At 52.6% G+C, this 10,666-nt stretch overlaps 1 protein-coding gene across 1 annotated transcript in view; it reads right to left on the minus strand.

Moving 5' to 3' along the window:
• The window catches only part of LOC140475232 (sodium/potassium-transporting ATPase subunit alpha-1-like), a gene marked incomplete at its 3' end in the record, with an annotated part of 30,086 nt that extends 22,073 nt beyond the window's left edge, over positions 1-8,013 (minus strand). The window contains exon 1 of the mRNA XM_072567763.1: positions 7,962-8,013. The remainder of the gene's footprint in view (positions 1-7,961) is intronic.
• Positions 8,014-10,666: the final 2,653 nt, after the last annotated feature.

Consider the following 10,666-nt stretch of genomic DNA (forward strand, 5'->3'; position numbering starts at 1 on the left):
GAGAGGGGAGAGGAGATTATGATAGAGGGAGAGGGGGACAGAGAGAGAGAGAGGGGAGAGGAGATTATGATAGAGGGAGAGGGGGACAGAGAGAGAGAGAGAGAGAGAGGGGGGGGGACAGAGAGTTAGAGCCAGAGAGATTGAGACAGAGAGTTAGATTGAGAGAGATTTTGAGACAAAGAGAGGGGTTCATTGAGACAGAGAGAGGGATAGACTGAGACAGAGGGAGAGAGGGATAGATTGAGACAGAGAGAGAGAGGGATAGATCGAGAGAGTGAGAGAGAGGGATAGATTGAGACAGAGAGAGAAAGAGGGATAGATTGAGAGAGAGAGAGAGAGAGAGGGATGGATTGAGAGAGGGAGAGATTGAGAGAGAGAGAGAGAGAGAGGGAGAGATTGAGAGAGGGAGAGAGGGAGACATTGAGACAGAGAAAGGGGAATAGATTGAAAAAGAGAGAGAGAGAGAGAGGTAGATTGAGACAGAGAGGGAGGGATAGATTGAGACACAGAGAGAGGGGTAGATTGAGACAGAGAGTGGGGGGGGATAGATTGAGACAGAGAGAGAGGGATAGACTGAGACAGAGAGAGGGGGGGATAGATTGAGACAGAGTGAGAGAGGGATAGATTGAGACAGAGAGAGAGAGGGGTAGATTGAGACAGAGAGAGATAGAGGTAGATTGAGACAGAGAGAGAGGGGGATAGATTGAGACAGAGAGAGAGGGATAGATTGAGACAGAGAGAGAGGGCTGGATTGAGAGAGAGAGAGAGGGGTAGATTGAGACAGCGAGAGAGGGGGATAGATTGAGACAGAGAGAGAGCCGGATAGATTGAGAGACAGAGACAGAGAGAGGGATAGATTGAGAGAGAGAGAGAGGAGGTAGATTGTGCCAGAGAGTGAGAGAGGGATAGATTGAGACAGAGAGAGAGTTGGAGTGAGACAGAGAGAGAGGGACAGATTGAGACAGAGAGAGTGGGGTTGATTAAGAGAGAGAGAGAGAGAGAGAGGGGTAGATTGAGACAGAGAGAGAGGGATAGATTGAGACAGAGAGAGGGATAGATTGAGACAGAGAGAGAGAGGGGTAGATTGAGACAGAGAGAGAGGGATAGATTGAGACAGAGAGAGGGATAGACTGAGACAGAGAGAGAGGGGTAGATTGAGACAGAGAGAGAGAGGGGTAGATTGAGACAGAGAGAGAGAGGGGTAGATTGAGACAGAGAGAGAGAGAGGGATAGACTGAGACAGAGAGAGAGGGGTAGATTGAGAGAAGAGAGAGAGGGGTAGATTGAGACAGAGAGAGAGAGGAATAGATTGAGACAGAGAGAGAGGGGGATAGATTGAGACAGAGAGAGAGGGATAGATTGAGACAGAGAGAGAGGGATAGATTGAGACAGAGAGAGAGAGGGATAGATTGAGAGACAGAGACAGAGAGAGGGATAGATTGAGAGAGAGAGAGAGAGAGAGAGAGGGGGGGGTAGATTGTGACAGAGAGAGAGTTGGAGTGAGACAGAGAGAGAGGGATAGATTGAGACAGTGAGAGAGGGGTAGATTGAGACAGAGGGAGGGGGTAGATTGAGAGAGAGAGAGAGAGGGATAGACTGAGACAGAGAGAGAGAGGGGGATAGATTGAGAAAGAGAGAGATGGGGGTAGACTGAGACAGCGAGAGGGGTAGATTGAGAGAGAGAGAGAGAGGGATAGACTGAGACAGAGAGAGAGAGGGGGATAGATTGAGAAAGAGAGAGAGAGGGGTAGACTGAGACAGCGAGAGAGAGGGGTAGATTGAGAGAGAGAGAGAGAGATGGATAGATTGAGACAGAGAGAGAGGGATAGATTGAGACAGAGAGAGAGGGATAGATTGAGACAGAGAGAGAGGGGTAGATTGAGACAGAGAGAGAGGGGGAGATTGAGACAGAGAGATAGAGGGATAGATTGAGACAGAGAGGGATAGATTGAGACAGAGAGAGGGGGTAGATTGAGAGAGAGAGGGATAGACTGAGACAGAGAGAGAGGGGTAGATTGAGACAGAGAGAGAGGGATAGATTGAGACAGAGAGAGAGGGATAGATTGAGACAGAGAGAGAGGGGGTAGATTGAGACAGAGAGAGAGGGATAGATTGAGAGAGAGAGGGATAGACTGAGACAGAGAGAGAGGGGTAGATTGAGACAGAGAGAGAGAGAGGGGCAGATTGAGACAGAGAGAGAGAGGGGTAGATTGAGACAGAGAGAGAGAGGGGTAGATTGAGACAGAGAGAGAGGGATAGATTGAGACAGAGAGAGAGGGATAGATTGAGACAGAGAGAGAGAGGGGGTAGATTGAGACAGAGAGAGAAGGATAGATTGAGAGAGAGAGAGGGATAGACTGAGACAGAGAGAGAGGGGTAGATTGAGACAGAGAGAGAGGGGGGTAGATTGAGACAGAGAGAGAGATGGATAGATTGAGACAGAGAGAGAGGGATAGATTGAGACAGAGAGAGAGGGATAGATTGAGACAGAGAGAGAGGGGTAGATTGAGACAGAGAGATAGAGGGATAGATTGAGACAGAGAGACAGAGGGATAGATTGAGACAGAGAGAGATGGGTAGATTGAGACAGAGAGAGAGGGATAGATTGAGACAGAGAGAGGGATAGATTGAGACAGAGAGAGAGAGGGGGTAGATTGAGACAGAGAGAGAGGGATAGATTGAGAGAGAGAGAGGGATAGACTGAGACAGAGAGAGAGGGGTAGATTGAGACAGAGAGAGAGAGAGGGGTAGATTGAGACAGAGAGAGAGGGGGGGATAGATTGAGACAGAGTGAGAGAGGGGGATAGATTGAGTCAGAGTGAGAGAGGGATAGATTGAGACAGAGAGAGAGAGGGGTAGATTGAGACAGAGAGAGAGGGGTAGATTGAGAGAGAGAGATAGAGGGGTAGATTGAGAGAGAGAGATAGAGGGGTAGATTGAGACAGAGAGAGAGGGATAGATTGAAACAGAGAGAGAGGGGTAGATTGAGACAGCGAGAGAGGGGGATAGATTGAGACAGAGAGAGAGCCGGATAGATTGAGAGACAGAGACAGAGAGAGTGATAGATTGAGAGAGAGAGAGAGGGGGTAGATTGTGACAGAGAGAGAGGGATAGATTGAGAGAGAGAGAGAGAGAGGGATTGACTGAGACAGAGAGAGAGGGGGATAGATTGAGAAAGAGAGAGAGGGGTAGATTGAGACAGCGAGAGAGAGGGATAGATTGAGACAGAGGGAGAGAGGAATAGATTGAGACAGAGAGAGTGAGGTAGATTGAGAGAAGAGAGAGAGGGGTAGATTGAGAGAGAGAGAGAGAGAGAGGGATAGACTGAGACAGAGAGAGAGGGGGATAGATTGAGATAGAGTGAGAGAGGGGGGTAGATTGAGACAGAGAGAGAGGGATAGATTGAGACAGAGAGAGAGGGATAGATTGAGACAGAGAGAGAGAGGGATAGATTGAGACAGAGAGAGAGAGAGGGATAGATTGAGACAGAGAGAGAGAGAGGGATAGATTGAGACGGAGAGAGAGGGATAGATTGAGACAGAGAGAGAGAGGGATAGATTGAGACAGAGAGAGAGGAGGATAGATTGAGAAACAGAGAGAGGGGGACAGATTGAGACAGAGAGAGGGGGGTAGATTGAGACAGAGTGAGAGGGATGTTTGAGACAGAGAGAGAGGGGTAGATTGAGACAGAGAGTGAGGGGTAGATTGAGACAGAGAGAGAGGGATAGATTGAGACAGTGAGAGAGGGGGATAGATTGAGACAGAGAGAGAGGGGTAGATTGAGACAGAGAGAGAGGGATAGATTGAGACAGAGAGAGAGGGATGGATTGAGAGAGAGAGAGGGATAGACTGAGACAGAGAGAGAGGGGTAGATTGAGACAGAGAGAGAGAGGGGTAGATTGAGACAGAGAGAGAGAGGGGTAGATTGAGACAGAGAGAGAGGGGGGTAGATTGAGACAGAGAGAGAGGGGGATAGATTGAGAGAGAGAGGGATTGACTGAGACAGAGAGAGAGGGGGATAGATTGAGAAAGAGAGAGAGGGGTAGATTGAGACAGCGAGAGAGAGGGATAGATTGAGACAGAGGGAGAGAGGAATAGATTGAGACAGAGAGAGTGAGGTAGATTGAGAGAAGAGAGAGAGGGGTAGATTGAGAGAGAGAGAGAGAGGGATAGACTGAGACAGAGAGAGAGGGGGATAGATTGAGACAGAGAGAGAGGAGGATAGATTGAGAAACAGAGAGAGGGGGACAGATTGAGACAGAGAGAGGGGGGTAGATTGAGACAGAGTGAGAGGGATAGATTGAGACAGAGAGAGAGGGGTAGATTGAGACAGAGAGAGGGGTAGATTGAGACAGAGAGAGGGGGATAGATTGAGACAGAGAGAGAGAGAGGGGGGTAGATTGAGACAGAGAGAGAGGGATAGATTGAGGGAGAGAGAGGGATAGACTGAGACAGAGAGAGAGGGGTAGATTGAGACAGAGAGAGAGAGGGGTAGATTGAGACAGAGAGAGAGGGGGATAGATTGAGACAGAGAGAGAGGGGTAGATTGAGACAGAGAGAGAGGAATAGATTGAGACAGAGAGAGAGAGGGGGGTAGATTGAGACAGAGAGAGAGGGATAGATTGAGAGAGAGAGAGAGGGATAGACTGAGACAGAGAGAGAGGGGTAGTTTGAGACAGAGAGAGAGGGGTAGATTGAGACAGAGAGAGAGAGGGGTAGATTGAGACAGAGAGAGAGAGGGGTAGATTGAGACAGAGAGAGAGAGGGGTAGATTGAGACAGAGAGAGAGAGGGGTAGATTGAGACAGAGAGAGAGAGGGGTAGATTGAGACAGAGAGAGAGGGGGATAGATTGAGACAGAGAGAGAGGGGGATAGATTGAGACAGAGAGAGAGGGGGATAGACTGAGACAGAGAGAGAGGGGGATAGATTGAGAAAGAGAGAGAGAGGGGGATAGATTGAGACAGAGAGAGAGAGGGGTAGATTGTGACAGAGAGAGAGGGGTAGATTGAGACAGAAAGAGAGAGGGGTAGATTGAGAGAGAGATAGAGGGGTAGATTGAGAGAGAGAGAGAGAGGGATAGATTGAAACAGAGAGAGAAGGATAGATTGAGACAGAGAGAGAGGGGGGTAAATTGAGACAGTGAGAGAGGGGGATAGATTGCGACAGAGAGAGAGGGGGATAGATTGAGACAGAGAGAGAGACGGATAGATTGAGAGACAGAGACAGAGAGAGGGATAGATTGAGAGAGAGAGAGAGGGGTAGATTGTGACAGAGAGAGAGAGGGATAGATTGAGACAGAGAGAGAGTTGGAGTGAGACAGAGAGAGAGGGATAGATTGAGACAGAGAGAGAGAGGGATAGATTGAGACAGAGAGAGTGGGGTTGATTAAGAGAGAGAGAGAGGGGTAGATTGAGACAGAGAGAGAGGGATAGATTGAGACAGAGAGAGAGAGAGGGATAGACTGAGGCAGAGAGAGAGGGTAGATTGAGAGAGAGGGATAGATTGAGACAGAGAGAGAGAGGGATAGATTGAGACAGAGAGAGAGGGATAGATTGAGACAGAGAGAGAGGGATAGATTGAGACAGAGAGAGGGGGATAGATTGAGACAGAGAGAGAGAGAGGGATGGATTGAGAGACAGAGAGAGAGAGGGATAGACTGAGGCAGAGAGAGAGGGGTAGATTGAGAGAGAGGGATAGATTGAGACAGAGAGAGAGAGAGGGATAGATTGAGACAGAGAGAGAGGGATAGATTGAGACAGAGAGAGAGAGAGGGATAGATTGAGACAGAGAGAGAGGGATAGATTGAGACAGAGAGAGAGAGGGATAGATTGAGACAGAGAGAGAGGAGGATAGATTGAGAAACAGAGAGAGGGGGACAGATTGAGACAGAGAGAGGGGGGTAGATTGAGACAGAGTGAGAGGGATAGATTGAGACAGAGAGAGAGGGATAGATTGAGACAGAGAGAGAGGGATAGATTGAGACAGAGAGAGAGGGATAGATTGAGACAGAGAGAGAGGGGGATAGATTGAGACAGAGAGGGATAGATTGAGACAGAGAGAGAGAGAGAGAGGGAGAGATTGAGAGAGAGAGGAGTAGATTGAGAGAGAGAGCGAGAGGGGTAGATTGAGACAGAGAGAGAGGTGTTGGTTGAGACAGAGGGAGAGAGGGATGATTTGGTTGAGACAGAGAGAGGTCTGGGGGGAGGTCTAAAGTGTCGGTAACTCACTAAATGCTAACGTACGGGGGCAGAGAGCTGTAAGGAGGGTGAGTGGAAAGTGAGCCTTTATTGCAGTGGATGAGAGTACCAGGGGCGTGATATCCGATTTCAGTTGGGCAGGAAGCTGGGTCGCCCACTCTGGGAGTCCGGTGTGCAACTCTGGCCTCTTTATCTCCGCAGAGGTCTAACTGCTCGAGCAGGAGGACCAGGAAGGGTTCACCTGAATTGTTCCGGGGATGGTGGGATTGTCCGATGGTCGGGAGGTCGGGACATGGGTCTGCCTTCTGGAGATTGCTGGAGAACGGGAGCTGTTCGCAGTGCAAGGTACACAATACAGGGAATCACAGGGATTTACTCAGGTGGGCTGCAAGTCTTTGGAAATCTCCACCACAGAAGGCTGGGGGAGGTCAGTCTTTGAGCGTGTTTCAGCTGGATATCTGGGGTCAAAGGTTATGAGGCTGGGGGAGAGGTGGGTACAAGACCCAGCTCAGCCATGAATGCTGGGACAGGCTAGAGGGGCTGATTGGCCTCCAACTGTCTCTATGAGACAGAAAGAGAGAGAGAGGGACGGGTGGAGGGAGGGAATGTGACACTGAAATAGAGAGAGAGAGAGAGAGAGAGACAGGAGTCGCCAGATTTGACCAATCACTCGCGTAGCTGATATCTGATTAACCCTTGCTGCCAAGATAGGGTGATGCAGATCCAACTGCAGGAACGGTCACAGTGAGAGAGACGGGTGGGGGAGAGAAAGAGAGAGAGAGAGAGACTCAGAGGGGTGAGGCAGAGAGACCCAGGGATATACAGAGAGACAGAGAGAGATAGCGACAGACAGAGAGGGAAAAACAGACAGGGAGAGAGAGAGATGGAGCTGTGGGGGCAGAGACAGAGAGGGGGGGAGAGAGAGAGGGGGAGAGAGAGAGAGGGGAGGGGAGAAAGAGAGAGACAGAGAGAGAAAGAGATGGGGGGAGATAGAGAGTGGGGTGGGAGAGGGAGAGAGAGAGAGATGGGGTGTGTGAGAGAGAGAGACAGAGAGAGTTGGGGGAGAGAGAGAGAGAGACAGAGACAGAGAGGAGAGAGAGAGAGGGAGGAGAGAGAGACAGAGGTGGGGGGGGGGAGAGAGAGAGAAAGACAGACAGAGAGGGGAGATGGAGGGGAGGGGAGAGAGAGAGACAGACAGAGAGGGGAGAGAGAGAGACACAGAGCGGGGAGAGAGAGAGAGAAACAGAGGGGGGGAGAGAGAGAGAGACGCAGAGAGAGAGACCGGGGAGGGGGGGGGGGGGGGGGGGGGGGCTGGAGAGAGAGAGAGAAACAGGTGGAGAGAGAGAGTTGGGTGAAGAGAGAGAGAGAGAGAGAGACAGACAGACATGCCGATAGAGAAAGAAAGAAAGGTGGATACAGAGAAGTGTGAGAGAGAGAGAGAGAGAGTGGTGGAGACAGAGAGATATAAAGGGCATAGATACAGAGAGAGGGAGAGAGATATACAGAGAGAGAGAGAGAGAGAGACAGAGAGACGCTGACAAAGAGGAGGGGGTGGGTGTGTGGGGTGAGAGGAATGGGGGGGGAGGAGCTGTGAGCAGAGACTCTGGCTCTGAGAGTCCTGGGGGTCGGAGAGAGAGAGGGGTTCAAATCTCAGGGAGTGAAGACAGTGACGGAGGATGGGATGGGGGTAGGGGGGGGTGTGGTAGGGAGAGGGAGAGGAATTGTGACCAGGTCAGGTTGAAGCAGACGTGTGGTGTGTTTACCTGTAAACACAGGCGTACAGCTGCAGGAGCAGGGTAACTGCCTGGCAGCAGCTGGCAGTGCTGGGGGAAACACTGAATGTTTACACTCAATCCTCACTGTGTTTCCTCAACCGTCCCCAACTCCGACTGTCACTGCATTTACCAACCGCCAGGAACATCCCCCTGCCTTCACCAACCCCCTGCCTTCACCAACCCCCAGGAACATCCCCCAGCCTTCACCAACCGCCAGGAACATCCCCCTGCCTTCACCAACCCCCTGCCTTCACCAACCCCCAGGAACATCCCCCAGCCTTCACCAACCGCCAGGAACATCCCCCTGCCTTCACCAACCCCCTGCCTTCACCAACCCCCAGGAACATCCCCCTGCATTCACCAACCGCCAGGAACATCCCCTACCTTCACCAACCCCCTGCCTTCACCAACCGCCAGGAACATCCCCCTGCCTTCACCAACCCCCTGCCTTCACCAACCTCCTGCCTTCACCAACCGCCAGGAACATCCCCCTACCTTCACCAACCCCCTGCCTTCACCAACCGCCAGGAACATCCCCCTGCCTTCACCAACCCCCTGCCTTCACCAACCCCCAGGAACATCCCCCTGCCTTCACCAACCGCCAGGAACATCCCCCTGCCTTCACCACCCCCTGCCTTCACCAACCCCCAGGAACATCCCCCGCATTCACCAACCGCCAGGAACATCCCCCTGCATTCACCAACCCCCAGGAACATCCCCCGGCCTTCACCAACCCCCTGCCTTCACCAACCCCCAGGAACATCCCCCGGCCTTCACCAACCCCCGGCCTTCACCAACCCCCTGCCTTCACCAACCCCCAGGAACATCCCCCTACCTTCACCAACCCCCAGGAACATCCCCCAGCCTTCACCAACCCCCAGGAACATCCCCAGCCTTCACCAACCCCCAGGAACATCCCCCAGCCTTCACCAACCCCCTGCCTTCACCAACCCCCTGCCTTCACCAACCCCAGGAACATCCCCCTGCATTCACCAACCGCCAGGAACATCCCCCTACCTTCACCAACCCCCTGCCTTCACCAACCCCCAGGAACATCCCCAGCCTTCACCAACTGTCAGGAACATCCCCCAGCCTTCACCAACCCCCTGCCTTCACCAACCCCCAGGAACATCCCAGTATCTTCACCAACCCCTGCCTTCACCAACCCCTGCCTTCACCAACCGCCAGTAACATCCCCCTGCCTTCACCAACCCCCTGCCTTCACCAACCCCCTGCCTTCACCAACCGCCAGTAACATCCCCCTACCTTCACCAACCCCCTACCTTCACCAACCCCCTGCCTTCACCAACCACCAGGAACATCCCCCTACCTTCACCAACCCCCTGCCTTCACCAACCCCCAGGAACATCCCCCAGCCTTCACCAACCCCCAGGAACATCCCCCTGCCTTCACCAACCCCCAGGAACATCCCCCTGCCTTCACCAACTGCCAGGAACATCCCCCTACCTTCACCAACCCCCTGCCTTCACCAACCCCCTGCCTTCACCAACCCCCAGGAACATCCCCCTACCTTCACCAACCGCCATGAACACCCCCCTGCCTTCACCAACCGCCATGAACATCCCCCTGCCATCCCCAACCGCCAGGAACATCCCCCTACCTTCACCAACCCCCTGCCTTCACCAACCGCCAGGAACATCCCCTACCTTCACTAAGCCACCTTCACAGGGGCAGTTGCACCCCTCTCCCCTCTCCACTCCGAGGGACCTCCCCAGCCCCTCACCCTGGACAGACTCTTATGTCTGCCCTCACCCGCAACCCCCCGCACCCCTCTCGCCAGACCCTCGCGGTCTGGTCGGAACACGGTCCGACTCCCCTCCTCCACCGTCCCCCTCCCTCCGAAATCTCCCTCCCTCCGCCCCACCCTCCCAACACTCCAACCTCCCTTCCCTACTTCCTGCCACCTCCCTCCGCCTCCAAGTCTCCAGTTGGCACCCCCCCCAACCCTCCACTTCCCAGCAATCCCTGGCATCTTCCCTCCGACCCTCCATCTCCCCTCCTCGTTGTTCCCCCCCACTCCCCTTCCCTCCCTGCTCCTGTCCCTGACCCTCCCCCACTGTGGTTCTGGTTAGTTCCAAGCCCCCTCCCTCTGCGATGGGCACATGCCCCCTCCCAGCCTGTGGGCTGGCACTGCCAGTTTAATTAAGAGCTGGGCTTTTTTCCGAACTTGACGGATTAATTCACTGCTTTTGTTCGTTCTCCTATTCACTCGGCACGGCTCTCCGAGCGGGGACTTTTAATAATTCAGGAATTCATTCAATAACATTCCCTCAAATAGCAAACTGTTTGTTCATGACTGGGAGGTAATTGGTGAGGGGGCCATCACTTGCGGAGCCCCCACGGAATAAGCTGATTAGTTACTCGGAGAATTAACCTGGACCACTGCCTCGATACATTTACACACTCACACACACTCTCACAGACTCACACACACAGACAGACACACACACTGACACACACACATAAACACAGACTCACACACACTCTCACAGACTCACACACACAGACAGACACACACACACTCTCACAGACTCACACACACAGACAGACACACACACTGACACACACACATAAACACAGACTCACACACACTCTCACAGACTCACACACACAGACAGACACACACACACTCTCACAGACTCACACACACACACAAAGACACACAGACACAG

This window comes from Chiloscyllium punctatum, unplaced genomic scaffold, assembly GCF_047496795.1.
Source record: "Chiloscyllium punctatum isolate Juve2018m unplaced genomic scaffold, sChiPun1.3 scaffold_1489, whole genome shotgun sequence".
NCBI lineage: Eukaryota > Metazoa > Chordata > Chondrichthyes > Orectolobiformes > Hemiscylliidae > Chiloscyllium > Chiloscyllium punctatum.